The following is a 20,269-nucleotide window of genomic DNA, read 5'->3' on the forward strand; positions in this document are numbered from 1 at the left end:
TTTGGGCAGCTGTAGGCGTGCGCCGGCGCAGCCTGTGAAAATATTCCACAGAGGTAAGGTTCAAATGGCTCTGAGCACTATGGGACTTAACATCTGAGGTCATCAGTCCCCTAGAACTTAGAACTACTTAAACCTAAGTAACCTAAGGACAGCACACACATCCATGCCCGAGGCAGGATTCGAACCTGCGACCGTAGTAGTCGCAAGGTTCCGGACTGAAGCGCCTAGAACCGCTCGGCTACCGCGGCCGGCCCACAGAGGTAAGTCCAGGAGCATTGTTTGCGACGCCACGCACTCCGCACTAGAAGGTTGACCTGTCTCATTCTTGGGTTCCTGATGCTCTTTCTCCAGGTATGCTATTTTGAAATTTTTTCACCTCTCATCCGGTCTGGCCACGCTGTAGGGGATATGCGGTCTCGTGGTTTATCGATGCTACAGACTATGAACTGTTCTCTTTCAGGGCAATGAATGTCCCCCCATGCAGAATACAGCAATATGCTTCCCAGCCACTCCTTAGCCGAAAGCGGCTTCTGCGGAATGTGAGGCCGTTTGGCTCGTTCTGTTAGTGCACAGTCATAATTTACTCCCTATAACACTGTACCAGAGAAAGTGTTGGATCGTGGTGCTAGCCAGTAAGAGCCAATGAAATTACTAATCCGGTTTTGCATGATAAACATGATCTAATATAAACATAAATCTACAACAATGTTACATATGTGATGGCATAATATTGCCACCTAACAATTTTCTTGATGGAGCCACAATCTCACCTCGGTCTCCACCACCATCAAAGTGATGTTCTTTAAGTTTTGGAAACAGATGAAAATTGGATGGGGCCAAGTTGGGGCTGTATTGACGTTGCTCGATGACTGTGAACAAAAGGAGTCGGTTTCTTGCAGATGTGGAGCAATCAGATGTGGTTTGGAATTCTCATGCTGAAGGAGAGAGTGCTCCATGTGTGGACAAACTCTTCGATAATCGATTACAGCATGTGGTTTCTCACTCACCGCTGTTCGTAGATCTGTAGCGGCAGAGGGCTTCATATATCTATACATTAAGAATAAAAATGTACAATGTTAATGACGTCTGTCTTATTTAAAAAACTTCAGAAATTTTACCATAAAAAAATTGTACGCACTACCTGCCAGTACACCCTCGTAGTTCGTCGGCTGTGATTTGGCGCCATGACGGCGCCCTCACACCACGTGCAGGCCAGCAACGGGCACCTGATGGCTCAGTACAAAAGTTTTGTCTCAAGAACAGATAGTGTTGAGGATCAGTGGACAAAGTTCAAAACCATCGTACAATATGCCTTAGATGAATACATGCCAAGCAAAATCGTAATAGATGTAAAAGAGCCACCATGGTACAACAACTGAGTTAGAAAACTGCTGCGGAAGCAAAGTGAACTTCACAGCAAACATAAAAATAGCCAATGCCTTGCGGACAAACAGAAATTAGGCGATGCGAAACGTAGTGTGAGGAGGGCTATGCAAGAGGCGTTCAATGAATTCGAAAGTAAAATTGTGTGTACTGACTTGGCAGAAAATCCTAAGAAATTTTGGTCTATGTCAAAGCGGAAGGTGGATCAAATCAAAATGTCCAGAAACTCTGTGACGAAAACGGTACTGAAACAGAGGATGACAAACTAAAGGCCGAAATACTAAATGTCTTTTTCCAAAACTGTTTCACAGGGGAAGACTGCACTGTAATTCCTTCTCTAGATTGTCGCACAGATGACAAAGTGGTAGATATCGAAATAGACGACAGAGGGATAGAGAAACAATTAAAATCGCTCAAAAGAGGACAGGCCGCTGGACCTGATGGGATACCAGTTCGATTTTACACAGTACGTGAAGGAACTTGCCCCCCTTCTTGCAGCGGTGTACCGTAGGTCTCTAGAGGAGCGTAGCGTTCCAAAAGATTGGAAATGGGCACAGGTCTTCCTCGTTTTTAAGAAGGAACGTCGAACAGATGTGCAGAACTGTAGACCTATACCTCTAACGTCTATCAGTTGTAGAACTTTGGAACACGTATTATGTTCGAGTATAATGACTTTTCTGGAGACTAGAAATCTACTCTGTAGGAATCAGCATGGGGTCGTGTGAAACCCAGCTCGCGCTATTCGTCCACGAGACTCAGAGGGCCATAGACACGGGTTCCCAGGTAGATGCCGCGTTTCTTGACTTCCGCAAGGCGTTCGATACAGCTCCCCACAGTCGTCTAATGAACAAAGTAAGAGCATATGGACTATCAGACCAATTGTGTGATTGGATTGAAGCGTTCCTAGATAACAGAACGCAGCATGTCATTCTCAATGGATAGAAGTCTTCCGAAGTAAGAGTGATTTCAGGTCTGCCGCAGGGGAGTGTCATAGGACTGTTGTTATTAACAGTATATATAAATGACCTTGTGGATGACATCGGAAGTTCACTGAGGCTTTTTGCGGATGATGCTGTGGTATATCGAGAGGTTGTAATAATGGAAAATTGTACTGCAATGCAGGAGGATCTGCAGCGAATTGACGCATGGTGCAGGGAATGGCAAATGAATCTCAGTGTAGACAAGTGTAATGTGCTGCGAATACATAGAAGGAAAGGTCCCTTATCATTTAGCTACAATACAGCAGGTCAGCAACTGGAAGCAGTTAATTCCATAAATTATGTGGGAGTACGCATTAGGAGTGATTTAAAATGGAATGATAATATAAAGTTGATCGTCGGTAAAGCAGATGCCAGACTGACATTCATTGGAAGAATCCTAAGGAAATGCAATCCGAAAACAAAGGAAGTAGGTTACAGTAAGCTTGTTCGCCTACTGCTTGAATACTGCTCAGCAGTGTGGAATCCGTACCAGATAGGGTTTATAGAAGAGATAGAGAAGATCCAACGGAGAGCGGCGCGCTTCGTTACAGGATTATTTAGTAATCGCGAAAGCGTTACGGAGATGATAGATAAACTCCAGTGGAAAACCCTGCAGGAGAGACGGTAGCTCGGTACGGGCTTTTGTTGAAGTTTCGAGAACATATCTTCACCGAGGAGTCAAGCAGTATATTGGTCCCTCCTACGTATATCTCACGAAGAGACCATGAGGATAAAATCAGAGAGATTAGAGCCCACACAGAAGCATACCGACAATCCTTCTTTTCACGAACAACGTGAGACTGAAATAGAATGGAGAACCGATAGAGGTACTCAAGGTACCCTCCGCCACGCACCGTCAGGTAGCTTGCGGAGTATGGATGTAGATGTAGATGTAGAATCATCCGGGGATCCTTCTTTTCACGAACAACATGAGACTGGAATAGAATGGAGAACCGATAGAGGTACTCATGGTACCCTCCGCCACGCACCGTCATGTAGCTTGCGGAGTATGGATGTAGATGTAGATTTAGATGTAGAATCATCCGGGGAAACCGACCGCAATAAGCATTCAGAGGTTTTGATGACCTTATGACAGCCAGCTTACTTTAAATGACCCATACCCCCATCCATCCATACCCCCCCCACCCCCCCCCCCCACACACACACACACACACTCACTCACTCTGCACCATTGTGCCTTACGACACGTTTCAGAAGGAAAGATAAAATACCGCTCTGTAGCACAGAATGGGATAGAGGGGGAAGAGCTCACCTTGAATGTAAGGTTACAGCCGGAGCACTTACACCACCTATGACAAACTGGGAACCACTTTGCGCAACTCCAGATCAACGGGATATGGCTGAGAAAAACCTAGGTCTGGAATGGGCTTCATTCAAATAAATTCTACTGTTTCCTCTTTTCGAAATAAGCAGAGATAACTGATAGAAAAAGTAATGGTGTAGAAGGTGGATGAGTTTTTCTTTTTTCGGTTAGGGTGAGGAGGAGTGGTTGTGTATTGAGTGGAGCGTATTGACCAGTTCACAATGTATTTGGGTAGGTGTTCCGTAATTAGTCATTTGATATTGATACTTTTGGTGAACTTTTCTCAGAGACCTGTCGAGAAAATATTCGCTCACTGTAGGGGGCGGAAGCATTAAGAGACTAAAATGGCTGTACAATAGCTTAACTTGTTATCAGATGCAGTTGTTCAGTGTGGGATAGGGCGTTAACGGTGAGCAAAGGGGTGTGATAAGTTTTAGATGCAACATTAACCGAATGGGAAACCCAAAAACATGGCCCAAATTTGAATAAATAAGATGAGGGTATGACGCTACGGATGTAGTTGTGCAAACATTTCATGTTTTATCTCACTTTCACTGGTGGTTAGGTAGTAAAATATCGCTGGGCTTGCGTCGGGCTATCAGCATATACTGATATTAACATAAAGTTTCAACAAGTAGCTTCAACCTCATGTTGAAAACAATTAGGGTAGATGGAAGCATTATTACGGAATGTCATTGCCCTACGATGTTTAGTTTCCTAGTATTTTACATAGCCATTGTGTACAGTACAACGTTAGGTTTAGAAGTAAACTTGAAATACACTTCAGCGGAAGCCGCAATCAAGTCTTTGGAAGACTATGTCAAGCTACGGTATGACCTGTGTAATATGTTTCAGTGACTAAGGAATCTCTAATCTTCTTTTGAAGCTATTTCAGTTTCTCGAAGCAATGTTACACAATGTACGAACGAATTCTCGCGCGGCGATATCTATTAATAATTCTCGATTTTCAAGCCACGTCAAGTGGTTGACTTTGCACGAGCTTTCGGCAGATATCTCCTCTGCCATTTCCAAGTGGTTGACTGTCGTGTGGATCCTGTTGTTGTGAAAGGAAAACGGATACAACAACAAACAAATTTCGCAATTGGTTACATCTAATCCAGCCCTCCGAAACAAAACTAAAAAAAATTGGGTTTTTACGGTTTTGTGGCTCAATGACGAGGAAGATTAGCCGGCTCCGGAAGAGACATAAAATTAACACAGTCTACAGGTCCCCATCAATGATATGGCAAGTAATACGGCCTGAGAAAGACGATGTAGGTCTCAGAACACCTAGAATATACGAATTACACTGCGAGTGTGGGCAGTTTTATGTCGGTCAGACTTTCCATATTATTTAACAACGCCACACAGAACATGGAAGGTGTTTCCACTTACGTTGTGCAGGAAAATTGTCAGGCGTAGCATAAGGTGCACTGGGAAACGGACACTGAATTGTATTCGGCGAGACTTCTATTATTAACCGGACAGACAACTTCTGGGATTGATACGAAACGAAGCCATATGTGTCAAGACATCAGACAAAACCGTCAACAGAGTGTGGTCTGGGATCTCTTGGTTGGGGAGTTGAAGCCGGTGCGGCGGTCGCGCCAACAAATCATTGCCATGTACGATGCGGGACTGAACACCAGTGACGTCACTGGTGACGGCTTGGATATGTGTACACGGCAGTGGCATCCACACGATAGTCATCCACTTGACAATGGCAGAGATGATCTCTGCCGAAAGCTCGGGGACAGTTAACCACTTGATGCGGCTTGAAACCCGATGATATTTTAAAAATGCTAATGAAGTCTGCGAGTAAGTGGGTACAATGGTTCCAAAGGGGTCCGCTCCTACCTTATGAAGTGGTTTAATTCCTTGTCTATTCATACAGATTTAGGCCTACATTGGCTTTCACAAATCGCTTAAGGCAGGATCCAGGATGAGTGCTTCGAAAGGACGCACCATATTTCCTTTCCACACTTCGTCGGCCAGAATACGTACTCCGTCCTTAATGACATCATCGACGGAGGTAAGTTTTTCATTGAACGATAATTACGTATTCACTTGATTCGCATTGGCGACCTGTTTTATCTGGAACACTAGAGTTTCGTACGCGTGTTTAATGTAAATGGCAATATGACACCGCCGGCAAATATATTAAAAAAAAATAGTTGGGTGGAAGGGATACACGTATCGTTTTAGCGATATCGGCAGCGGTAAAATTTAATTAGTTTCATTCATTGGCCATTGTTTTCACATGTCAAACACCGAACTGTTATTATTAATATAATTATTATTATCTCTTTCACTGTGACTGTTATTATAATTGGGAGTATTATTTTTCAAGCTTTGCAGCAGGAATGCCTCCGAAGGAAACAGTGCTCGGGATGTTATTTAGGTATATGACACTGTGTCGACCAGGGCAGTAATGAATAAAATTATTATTTTTGTAATATATCATAAAAATTGTGATAAGTACTTTCTAATTTCCGTTTTGATACAATGGAGGAACTATATATATTTTTAGTGTCAGTACCGCAATCGACCTGTAAACCGATTTTATATCGAAGTAGATCGTAATATCCAGAAAATATAATAGATGATTGCTGATGAATTAACATAAACTTTGAGTCAATTGTGAAAAGCAGTAGAATTCAAAATAAATATGTTTTGTGGCAGTGACATATAGAAATTACGACTCGAAAAATCAGAGATCTCGGAAGTGAGGTTTTTGCAATAAAGGGAGAGGGAAAGTCGGAGACAGAAAAATAGAATGGATGATAACAGAGCCGAATCTGCAAACAACAACATTTTTGAAAAGTTGCTGAATTATCACATGTAACGACTTTCTTATGAAGGACAAATTACGAATGAGTCACGTGAACTGGTGCTTACTCCAAGACGAGATGTCAGCCAATCCTGCTCCCCACAATGGAAATAACTTCACCAGATCTGTTAGCAACTGAGGACGATTTACTCAATCTAGACCTGAGAAATGTGTCCATGTAAGACGTTATTGGTATCGGTGAGGGTCACACCGATGTAAAAAAGAATATTTTATTCCTAAATAAATTAACGTCTTTATTTCCCACCTATAACGAAATCATAGCTTCACACGACTAGTTCCAGAGAACATTTTTAACTGTAGTCTGGTTTTATTTAACTGCATTTTGTTTCTAAATAAGCGCGACCTCCGAGAAGCGCCCACAGTGTTATCCGTCTAAAAAAGTTTCATCTGAGAGCGTTGCTGCATCATATAAGCAACTTAGCGCGACTCCGAAGAGGGTGTACAAGTACAGACATGACTGTAGGCAAGGGACTAGTGTGGCATTTGTGTCTTTCCGACATGCGTGTGGTAAATAGGGAAACGTGAACAATGGCGACGTTATAATCAAATGCGTCCAGATAGGACAAACGTGCTGTTATCCATTTCTTGGCTGCCGAAGGACAAGCACTGGTAGCCATCCATCTGAGAACGAAGAATGAGTATCGGCAGAATGTCTGTCAAAAACTGCGACAAGAAGTGTTGCTGCTACATGATAACGTACATCCCCATATCCCAAGTATCGTAACGCAGAAGCTACGCCAACTGAAGTGGGAGACACTCGAGCACCCACCCCATAGGCCTGCTCCCTCCCCATGCGATTACCACGCATTCGATCAATTCAAAAAGCCTTGAAGTCAGCAATTACGGAATTCTTCACGAAGCAGGACACGGCATTTTTCCAAACATGTGTCTTCCGCGTCGGTAGAATGGTTGACTCAATGCTCACCAGGATTTTTTTCTGATTGGTATAGCGATTATGGATTGTATGGCCTTCGTGGGGCAGTAGTAGTGGCAGACATAAGGCCATGAAGAAGTTGATTTTATGGTCGGGTCTACAGCAGAATTAAAGCTCGTGCATATTATCTCTTTTTATGTATCAGGCTATACTTTTACTTCCAACAAACACTTTAATTCATTGGTTGTTAGCTAAATACGCCGCCCGGGCAAGTATCAAGAAACAAGCAGACACAAATACAAATATGTTACTGACAGTTGGTTCTCAGAAGCATGGAATGATCTTCACAGCATTATGAAATATATCAGTCGCTAATTCCGTCACACATATCCATCAAGTGGATTAAATTAGTGCCTTAACAGATACCAAGTCCCATATCCAGAATACAAAAAAGGCAACCTATATCATAATTTACTCACCGTACCAGCACACATAATGTACACTTCAGTACAAGTTTACATTAGTACATTATCTGACATACAAACTAGCCAAAGAGCCATTAGTAACAAATGAAACTGAATTTACATGTGAAGGACTATGTGCAAGAAACGATAACACGCAGAGAGCAGTAAAGCAATGTTACAAAATCAAAATCATGTTATTAAATGAAACAAACTTCCGGTATGAATCCGCGATCATGATGAATACTTTAAGAATAAAAACTTTCTAGATCGGTAGATATTTAAGAGATGGAGACATTTTCTTCAAGAAATAAATAAAATCGGTGGTTGGTTAAACCTTTCTCTATAAATCACCTCGAAGCTGTTTTCAAATGTAAAAAGTAACCTCATAAATTACGTCAGAATATTATTTAATTGAAATCCACCGGGCGAGCTGGCTTAATGTGAGAGACCCTGGACTCGCATTCAAAACGACCGGGCTTCAAGCTCAATTTAGATTTACGTTTTCCGTCATTTCTGTTTCGCTGAAACCAAATGCCGGAATACCTAAAAAAAAAAAAAAAAAAAAAAAAAGGCATACGTGCCACCGCGCAATCTGATACTATGATACTACGTCCTGTCTCTACTAACCATGTAGCTGACGGCAAGCAAACCTCTGGCCTTCATCCCTGCCTTTCTTTTCTTCTTTTCGTTTGCAACATAGGTGTTGGTAGCAAGAGATAACCTATAATTCATTTTGTTCTGTATATCAGTAGCAAGGTAGTTTTTTTTTCTGCCACTTATTGTTACCTAAAACTTCAATTTACATAATAACAAAAAGGTAAACTTCTCTCTACTGGGACACTAGACAGGAAGTGTCTACGTCAGGGTTTTACTCAACATAACCATTCAAAAGTATGTTGTGCAAGTCATACATTTATTAGCATAACTGATTCCACTTTACTTCATGCGACCACATCAGTGTGAAAGAGCATCACGAAAGAGCAGCGTGCACCACTAATCCATGTCCAGGACATTGTCACTGAAGTCACCTACGGATAAGACTTGCTTCGACCTTACGTTACTTAATCAACACACGTATTACTTTCGACAAAGTCCAGAACTCTTTGCGCCGGTAGAACATATGGAAAAAGAGTGATATGTTGACCAACTTAGGAGCGACGGAGAAAATTATGTGTCTGATGGACTACTTTACACAAATGCTACACACAAAATATAGTTTTAGTTCACAGCAGTGCACTATTTACAAACGTAAGCAAGTGAGCTTTGCTAAAATACCCGAATGGGCATCGTGATTCAGGTTTATGTGGTTCTCTGCATCAAAACTCTTTAAGCTGTAGATATCACCAGAAACACCACTATCAATTCATTCATCCTTGTCCGTTCGATTTAATCGCTGCAAGTGAATTAAGGTCTTCATGGTAGCGTCGATCTCTTCTCTATTTTAAATTGAGCTAATGCTGTACATTTCACTATTAGTGGTTCAGTATTTGCAAGTGTACTAAACCACATTACATCTGTACTTACTTCATCTGCACACTGATAATTGAGGCTATTAGAAGCAGTATATTCTTAGATTGAGTAGTTCCTCCAAGTATCTGTGGCAAGAGCTAAATTTCCTCTGGGAGTAGGTCAGGTGTTGAAGTACGGAAATGTGATGCAAGACCGTCAGTCTAAACTCACTCCTGTAGTGTATTTAGTGGTGTAGTTACGACAGTGCAGAAAACATCAGGTAGAAAATTACGTGACATGCTTGCAGGAAGACTGATAGACGCAGAGAAAAAATAACTAACACAGTGAAGTAGGCACGTATTAATGTACCAATGATCACAATGTCTATCTTTGTACCGCTAACAGCCTGTATACAATTGTTAAACAACTAACACAGTGAAGTGAGTATGTACTAAGGTAACAACAATCACAATATCTGCACTTGTACCCCTAACACACTCTATATAATTGTTTTCAGTAAAGGTCCTAAACAGAAAAGCACGATACGTGAGGGGTTCGATACGACATCTCTAGAGGTGACAGCCTCATGTAAAGTCAAGTATTTTAGGTCTTTTTGTTGATTCAACGACGAACGCACTCTTGACGAAGAACAGGCTGGCAATGAACCAGGATAGGCCGGAAAACTGAGCGTCACCCCTGAAAATCAATCAGCCCTACACTGAAATTCACTTAAGGAAAAGAAAAACAAAACAAAAATTCTGGTAATTAGACGACAATTACAAAGTTACTGCTCCCGAATGCAGATTGGTTATGCCTGACTACACTGTCGTCGATGCAAAGTATCGGACAGTATATAAAATCTGACATGTTTACCCGTGTTCATTAAATTTGTACCAACTCTGATGATATATATCTATTTCTGCTGTTACATATCGTTACCTAAGAAGTAATTTATGTGTTCTGCGAATGGTAATTGCGCCATATCTAGTCGCATGGCAGATTTGGTAATTCTATTATTTTTGTGAAACCTGATCTACGGTATAAATGAAATTAAACATAATTAAAACCATGAAATACTCGGTTCCTTGTGGTGCTAATTGCCGCCATTTGCTGTAGCGAGCTCATGCATTTCAAAAATCATTGTGTTTGTTGCAGATGGTTAGGATAACTGTACGGTGTCGCGGTTCGCACAGAGCCGATATTCCACCGAAAACAGCATGTTTGGTCGGACGCTTTACCAGGAAGTCAGATGGTGCTTGGAAAGACAGGTGAAGTACCTCGCGAGAAGCGCACTAGGTTGGGTCTGGTGACCGGCGACCGAGTTGTGGAGTACTGTGCTGATGAGTGCAGCTGGGCGGTTGCTCCTCGATTGATATGGGCCTGGAAGTGCATTGCTGTCGTCATCATCCTTAATCTGCAACCGTGGATTTGTCGCACATCGCCTCAAATGCAAGATTATTCCCTCTTCGACCTTTCCTCTGCGTGTCCCTGGCCGAACTTGAAAGAAATGAAGATTATTATTCTGCAAGCCAAGATATTACGTGTCTTTGCACACGCAATCCATGCTTTGTGACCGCCTTGTCCTGATCTTTCACTTCGTGGTGCTGTGAGCGAAAGATAGCCCATCAGTTACGTTTAGACCCTTCCTGTCTCGACTAAATTGAAATTTTTTAATTCACGATGTGCTTTTCTTCTTAAGACTGGGTGGTAGCGGCTTTAATTTAATCCTGACAACACTTTGCTTGCATAAGGAATTGATGTATATTTTAGTATATTTTTGTGTTGCCCACAGAGCCCGCTAAGTATAAAGTGTGTCTTCGATAACAGTGCAGTTGTGCCGGTTGAAGTCCAGGGTGTGTTATTTACCTGTGTGCTTGTTGACGGAAGAGATACAAACCGTACGCTGTTGGAGTTTTTCACTTCTCCTGATTTCTAAGTGTTACTGAATGTTGATTAGTGGAGAACACCCCTAAGAGCTATTAGTTGTTTGTAGTATTCCGTTTAATGAAGTTAATTTAATATTTTTATTGTAATAAAATAACCGATGTGTTCTTCATACTTATTGTTTACAGGGTCTTTGTTGCCTTATACTTGTTTATTGGCACTTGCTACTAAAGTGATTGAATTGGAAGTGCCCTTGCTTTTCGGCAGATAATTAACTACTTTGTCAGTCTTAAAAGCAGGAAGACTCCCTGTACCGAGGATGTAGTACATCGTTCTTCCGCTCCGTGCGTTTTATATCAAGATCTCGTATCTATATCTTAACTAATATGACTTTCTGTATCTCAGCTGGGCCTGTCACATTTTTTTTAAATCTAAATTAGGCTTGGAGACATGTTGTGCCATAATGAAATAGTTAAAATGAAAGCATTATTAGTTTTGTGAAACAGTATAGTGAGACTTTAAATTCTTTCCTTGTTGTAGATCTGGGTCAGTTAACAATTTTAGTGGGCCTTTTCAGCTTTCTTATTAATCAGTTGCTCTTGTTAATCGCTGACACTTGACATTTATGTAATAATGACAAGCTCGTATTGTTATGAAATGTTGAATGTTGAAGGCAGAACTCGTGGGCTGCAGTTCTTCCATTTTGATCCTTTTCTGAAAATCCTGACGGGGTGCCAAGGACTGTGCAAAATTCGTCATGCAAAAATTTATCATCATGAGTGGACAAGGCGTTGTCTAGTCCTAGAACGAACTAACATCAGCGGTTTGGACCTCTAGATTGCCGCATCTGCCTTTCAGTGTGAAAGTACGAGTATATCTGTCTAATGCTGAATACCGGAGCACAACTGACTAATAATGACTACAAAAGCGTATGTGACTAACTTTGAATACGAACACATGTGTGATTAATAAAGCATATTTCATCTAATTAATACTGAACAGCCAATCGTAACAGAACTGATGACGTTTCTGACTGCAGAAGATAACTATAGTATCTGTGCTATTGTTACGTTCTGATAATACTTTAACCATCCTGTCAGCTCTATGGACATAAGGGACAATTGTCTCTTACCTGTAGTCTTGTATGCAGTCTTCTTCAAAGTGGAACATAAGGCTGTAACAGAAGCGTTGCTGTACTGAGCCTTATAGAGAGTAATCGTTCAGTGGAACAGCTTGGTCCTGACAATAGACTTACAAAAATTTTCGCGTCTTTAATCTGAATATTTAGCGAATTATGTTGTTAAAATATATATTTGATCTTCAGACGGATGGTCCATTTTAACAGAAAATAATCGGATCTGCCGTCATAGATGACATGTGAGGAACAACACAGGAAGAGGAAAAGTACAGGTGCATTAATCATATGCAATAAATTTATACTCGAATTTAAGACAAATGCGGACATATTAAATAAATTAATTTTGGGTACTGGCCCCGTGCCATTATAAACTACTAAAGTAACCAATTTCTGACGTATCGACCGACTTGATGCGATCCTTTTTAGGGCGCTTCTTTGTTGTATACTGGTCAAGGTTTTGCTTTATAAACTATCAGATTTGGTTCTCTGGTCGCCACGGACGGCACATATTTGGGATGTCATTGAACAATTTGAAGAAAGGTTGTTACGGAAAGGAGGGCTGTACGGTACGCTATTGCCTGCGCTACCCTGATGGATGATTGGAAGGCAACTCTAGTAGGTGTTTGGTAGGAAGTAGCGTATCAGCAGTCTGTTTCCTGTGGCACTCTGGTAAGTGACTGGTAAGCAGTCTCTCGTTGGTGGTTGGAAGGTAACAGCAAATCGGCGGCTTGTAGCCAGAGGTAGTCTTTTCCTGCAGAGAGATTTTAAGGCCACACGGCACGTCTTTCGCGGCCGCTGTTAATGCTGTAAAACCCAGGCCAAGTAGCGCTGCTGGCTGGCGAACACGCATGATCCGCCGGGCTGGAATAGCTGGCAACCAGGCCGCAGATAACTCGTAGCCATCCTCCCCTTTCATGTTGTTAGGGTGATTAATTATTTCAGTAGCCTCTCTAAGTTTCCGTTGCTGTGTAGAGGGCTGCCGAGAAAGCACGCGAGGTTCTTGAAAATTAATGAGACGGCCACATTCCTTGTGGTGTTCTGCTATAGCCGACTTGGTTTTTATGTCCTAGTCGTACATAACGTTCATGCTCCGAAAAGCGAGTGCTAATGTGTTTTCCGGTTTCACCAACATTACTTTTCCGCGTTTACATTGAAATTGGTAAACATCTGCAGTACGGAGAGCAATCACGGGATCCTTAGTGGACCTCAACAAATGTCGAATCTTGCAGAAACTCTGAAATACAGGTTTCGTTCCTCCTCCACCCAAAACCTTGCCTACACAATCGCTGACGCCCCTCACCTAAGGTATGCGAGGACCAGCAACGTTATCTTCTCTATCTTTGTCTGGTTTGTCTACGCTGTATCTTACAGTTCGTTGCATATCTCTGCTATTGTAGCCGTTCGCGCTGGGTGTTGCCTTTAGATCGTCCTGTTCATGTTCAGACAGCTCGTGCGGTCATCGTACGTAGCACAGCACTCTTTTGTGCTAAATTTTGGTGCATTTCCTGGTGTGCTTCGGCTTCCTGAAGAATTTATTGCCTAGTCTGTCGCTAGCTGTGCTATAGATCTCGAAAGGAATCGCTCGTTTTCCATTTCTATCTTGAACTGTATTTTTCCTTTGTAATCTGTTGAGGTGCTCATAAAATCTGTGTAGTTCTCCTTCCTTATACGGCAGTATGACGAACGTGTCACCTACGTAAGTCAGCCAACAGCGTGGGCGTTGTGGTGCGGCATTTAGCGTGATTTGTTCAAAGGTGCCACGAATATGTCAGCTGATGCAGGTGACAGGAGGGGACCCTATAGCCAAAGCGGCCGCGAGAGAACTACGCGCGGGCTTAACGCCTCGCTATAGGAAAAAACTACCATGGATGAGAGCTGTCGATTTGTTATTACCTTCCTGTCAACATAGAGTAACTACCTACCAGTGACTTATCAGAGTAGTACAGGCAACAGCCAGCTACATTCCAATGGCCACCGGGGGTAGCAGAGGTAATAACGTACCATACAGCCTCCCCCTGTACAGCAGCCTCTCTTCAAAATGAAATTACAATGAACTCCAGACCTTTAGCTGCTTGCAGACATTGATAAATATCAACGGGAACATTTGAAAATGTGTGCCCCGACCGAGACTCGGAAGTTAGAATATCCTGCTTACATGGCAGACGCTCTATCCGTCGGAGCCACCGACGACACAGGGGATAGTGCGACTGCAGGGACTTGTCTCTGGCACACTCCCCGTGAGACCCACTTCTCAACGTTCTGTCTACACACTATGTTTGTAGTGCCCCTGCCCACTATACTCATTACTCGTGACAATCAATTCACCTATTCCCGTAAGAGTTCGGGCAATGTGAGTGCATCCACACTAAAGATCATTGGCCGGTAAGCCGTATCTATATGATGGTTCTTTCATATCTCTTCAAACTGTCCACTGACATCCCAGATATGTGACGTGGATAGCCGCCAGATAAGCGGAATCAACAGTTTATAAAGACCGACATTCACCAGTATACAGTAATGAAACACCCTGAAGAGGGCAGCAGCAAGTCGGTCGAAACGTCGGAAATTAGTTGCTTTAGTATTTTATAATGATGCTGACCAATACCCAAAATTATTTTACAATGCTATAAAGGAAGAATACAAGGGCAGCAGACGAACTCTTTGGTTTGTGGTTATTACAGCAGAACCTCGACAATCTTGCTACTGATATTGGCAACGAAATTACACCGATGATGGTACCTTCCTCAGCAAAAAGAATTTAAATGTGCTTAAACCCATTAGAGAAATGTTTTGCGACAGCATTATGATAGTTAAAATCTGTGATGTAGTGGACTATCAGGAACCGTTAGAAAATGAACGATCTGTACTATTAAAAAAGGCGATGTGTGGGTCATTTAACAATTATCTGGATAGTAAGATCTGCAAGTTCGTCACTGCGAGACATGGTGTCAAGGCGAAACTGCCGTTTCTCCTATACGGGAACGACAGTGAGACGGCAAGACGGATATTGGGAAAAGTCTGTGAGAAGCACTGGAAACCGTTTCGAAAAAATACAAAAATCCTCTGGCTATATCATAGCGAATGTAATTACCAGACGTTAAAATGGATGTTGTAATAGCAGAGCTGCCTGGAATATTGCAACAGCTTCGTGAAGACGAAAATTATCTTTTGGATTTCGAGATAATTCAAAATGTTGCTGGGATTTTTATCAAAATGAAGATCTGCAACTACCTAATATCAAACCACAGCTTCTACATGGAACAAGACTGCCAGTGAAAGAGCAATGTGATTGTGGCAGTTCGAATTGACTGTTTAACGTGGATAAGCTCCAACTGTAAAGATATATAACAAATATATATGGAAGATCATAAACACTGGAGTGAATGAAGTTACCGGTAACCACATTATAGGCTTTATAAAGTGTGCAGACTTGCGACTACGAAAAACTTTTCGGTCTTCCTTAGCTACAGAACATGGTATTACCAGGCTGGAGGCTACAGTATAAAACTGCACAATAGATAGTGTGTTTCACGCTGTGCAAGATTGTTTAAGTGTATAAGACACCAACAAACAGTATTTACAATGTGATCCGCTGCCCTCTGTACCAAATACCAAATGCTTCCATGTGACGTCAATTAATATATAATTTACAGAACAACTGCTATGTGGAGTTTCACAACATCCTTTAATTTGTGGACTGGATTAATAAGAATGCCCGAAAATTGACTGGCCAGATACTCATGTACGCTTAAAGCATATCAACTATCTTCTGTCTGCATACGGTTTTAATTATCTACTATAAATAAGTGGAGATTCTTAACACTGACTCCAACAAAGACGATATATGTGTTAGAAAGGAGTGTTATGTTAAAGCAGGGAAAACTTATTTTTCTCAGTCTTGGACATTGTTCTCCACAATGCCATCAGAATTGGGACTGATTGACACAATGTTGTACAAGTCTGAACAGAAAGAAACGATGTGTCAACAGACTGAAACCACTCCCCATTAAAGATTGGTTGTTTGGGGGGGAACAGACCAAACAGTGAGCTCATCGGTCTCATCGGATTATGGAAGGATGGGAAAGGAAGTCGGCCGTGCCCTTTCAAAGGAACCATCCCGGCATTTGCCTGGAGCGATTTAGGGAAATCACGGAAAACATAAATCAGGATGGCCGGACGCGGAATTGAACCGTCGTCCTCCCGAATGCGAATCCAGTGTGCTAACCACTGCGCCACCCTATTAAAGAAACTACCCCTTTACGTGCAGTTAATGTGTTATGCGCTCGCAAAATGAAACTGGAAACGGAGGACATCTAAGTCCAAAAAAGAAAACTAGAGTATATGGCGAAAACGAATGTTATAAAGAAAGAGTATAAACAGCTGTTGGAAAAAGAAGAAACTAATGCAGATGTGCAAGCAAGATTTACATATTGCTTTAAATACAGTGCATGAATAAATCTGGCTACGACTGCGGAATATGGAATATCTGCTTTTACAGTAAACACCAATTATATTGATCACATGTTGGAGCACTGGGCGAAGTAAATGGGATCGAGAACGTATGTTACATTAAATGATACAACAACAATCTGTTTATACAGCTTCACTCCCATTTGCATCGGCTTAAAAATGATGAATGTATTCTATCTAAGTGTGTTGGACAGTCCATTGTTCACCTAGCAACAGATATTTTACAGGAAAAAATAGATATGTATTAGAATTCCTGAATATACCTTCTTTGTAGGTGTCAAATTATTCTCTAGAAAAATAAACAGCTGGTCAGATGTAGATTTAAGTCAAAAATTACGTTGGAAGTTATTAAAGCTGCACCAACCAGAAATAAAGACAGACTTGTGTTCTGAGTATAGATGTGTATGCAAAATTAAGAGAATTTTTTATACGAGAACTTTGTTGCGAAAAATCCAAGTAAGTCTTCTGTGTACAATGGATTTTTGATGGGGCAAGCGGATAGCTGGATGATCTTGAAAAGTAGTTGAAACTGTGTAATTGAAACCGTAGCTAAACCTGTTTCTTACCTGTATGAAGAGGATGTGTCATCCACTCTACCATGACAACAACTAGACGCTCACATTGGCATAAAGGGCGTTTTATATGGAACAGTACACTTACATATCGCATGCTGTACGGACAGACTTAAATACGAAAGCAGTTTCGTGCCTATATCTGATACAATTGGGTCATCCATTTCACCTCCACTGCGGCAGAACATGACTCATACTAGTGAGCGGCGGTTTCTTCCAATGGCGCAGAGCTCGGCGAGCAGATTCTAAAAGCTTGATTCACAATGTCACGTAGAATCGGTAGACGTGAGATTAACACCTCAGTCTATAGCATATCATGACTTGGTACATCAGATTCTTAAACGTCCATTGCTGCAGATATATACACTCGCTGCTGCTAGATATTTTTATTGTTCCAGGAAAGTCTGCTACTGTAACTGTATAATACCCCAGAATTACTGACGGCGAATAAACGATGCCGTGGAACAGTGCGGAAATATGTATTGACGTTTCGCGCATTCGATACCATTCATCAGCAGATCATATTACTTTAACGTCACAAAATCGCTGATTTTCCATTACGGCCACCGGTAAGAACTTTATATCAGAAATCATACCAAAACTGAAACGTTTACAGGCTGTGTTGCTTAAACTGTAGTTAATGTTAAACATGTGGCCTCTTCACTTCACCTCCTACGTGCCTCGACATCTTAACAATGTGCCGGTTCTTTCATGACTGGGTCAGTTATTCGTCGATCGCTGTTTAAATACTTCTCTTTGTAATGTATAAATGACGGGCAGTCTGGCCTCTACGGTCAGTTCATCGCCAGAATGAACAAGATTATGGTAATTTGTGCAGCGACTGTGCACGTCATTAACTTAAGCGAGGGCAATTAGTATATACTACAAGTCAGGTCCGCTGATGAGTCGACTGCTAATCTCTGTTTAGTGAGTGTATTCAAGAAGCCGACTACTCAACCTAGATAGTCATGAATTTTTTTTACTAAGATTCAGCTGGAGAATTACGGGTTCAAAGATGATGATAAACGACCTACAACTGCCTACTGCTTGTTTGATTGGATGAAATCATGAAATATTTGTAACGTGCTTATGGACATTTATAGCGATGTTACTGAAAGACATGCCAGTTTAGTTGCATTGATGCATTGGGCTATTACCTATTTCCTACAAAGCTTCAATCTCCGCTGTGTGACGTATCACACAGATTTAAGTTTCTGCCTCAGGTGTTTCAGAACAACGAACTCCTTTCTCGATGCCAGCTTGATGGACGTCCACCCATTAAATTGCACTGTGTTGGTTGTAAAATGAAAAAAAAAATTAAAAAAAAAAGAAAACAAAAAAACAATGCGGACGTATACCAGGCCGCAGATTCGAACACTACGAAGGTCATACGATACTATTAGACTGTGGCCTGTTTACCGCAGTTTCGGTAAACGCCTGTATGCGGCTGTTTCAACTGGCGCTTCGTATCTAACATTCATTCAGCGTTTTCCGACTCATGTACGATATTTACACCTCCACGTGGCGGCGGCGGCGGCGTCGGTTTGACTACCCGTATGACGAATTTGTGTGTTCTTTTAATACTTGTCGGATAAGAATGGGGAGGGCTGAGAAAATAAAACAAATCTTTACTCACAAACACAGAGCATTGTTCACATATGACACAGTAACAGCACAAAACTTGGAAAATGTCGTCTGTATACCTTGAACTCGGTCTCAATGGGGTTCAAGCCGATAGGTGGCATTATTCACATAGGAAATCCATCTGTGAACTCTCCCTCGAGAGTCTTTACAGGTTCTACAGCTACTCACTTTGGTAAAGGGCTGTGCAGGTATTTATACACTATACCACTTGGTATATTGAAAAACTACTTTTACTCAAATAGTCTACAAATTCACAGTACGCAACTCTTAGCCGGTCGGTGTGGCCGAGCGGTTCTAGGCGCTTCTGTCTGAGACCGCACGACCGCTACCGTCGCAGGTTCGAATCCTGCCTCGGACATGGATGTGTGTGATGTCCTTAGGTTAGTTAAGTTTAAGTTGTTCTAAGTTCTAGGGGACTGATGACCTCAGATGTTAAGTCCCATAGTGTTCAGAGCCATTTGAGCCATTATGAGCAAGTCTTACATACGGCCGCCAACGACACAATTCTACAGAATTTCCGTAGCGATCGATATTGCACACTACATATCACGTAATATCTCAACACTCGAATATGAAGTACATATTCGGACCACACGGGCCTCACGTAAATTATGACGTTGCGGCCTGGAATTTGAATTTCAGTAGATGCGTGGGATGGATCATACTCGTCAGACACATTATACTTTATATAACCCGTAATGCTGTTCATTAATTGCCACTCGTACCAAGAATATTGAACCATAGAATCAAGACACTGCGCGTTTTCCGTTTCAGCAACCACAGCAAAGTCATTATCAGGATCGAGAACCACGTTTACGCATTTAGATTCCCCCGCAGAGACGTTATGCAAGGTATTCATTTTAAGTGTCCACGTTGAAATAGCTTGAAAACTACACATAGGATCAAAAAGGTTATAATTCCAATATATCTGTCTCAGAGGGGGCATCTTACGATTCCACACTCGACCCGCCACTCCACCCGTGCCTAGGTGCAACTTTGAAATCTTCAATGGCAAGCCCTGTTTTTTATTGCAGATTGCGATTCTTCAGAAAAATCTACATACCTTTTGTCTGAAGCATTTTCTTCGTTTCGCCACGAGTGGTGCTGCAATCGGAGGAACAGAAATGGGTACACAGTCGTAATTTACTATATGCTACCCAGAGGCCCTTGAATATCTAATGGCACGTGGAACTCCATCTCCCTCTGCGAGGGTAGGACAAGCTGGTATTTCATAGC

This window comes from Schistocerca piceifrons, chromosome 8, assembly GCF_021461385.2.
Source record: "Schistocerca piceifrons isolate TAMUIC-IGC-003096 chromosome 8, iqSchPice1.1, whole genome shotgun sequence".
NCBI lineage: Eukaryota > Metazoa > Arthropoda > Insecta > Orthoptera > Acrididae > Schistocerca > Schistocerca piceifrons.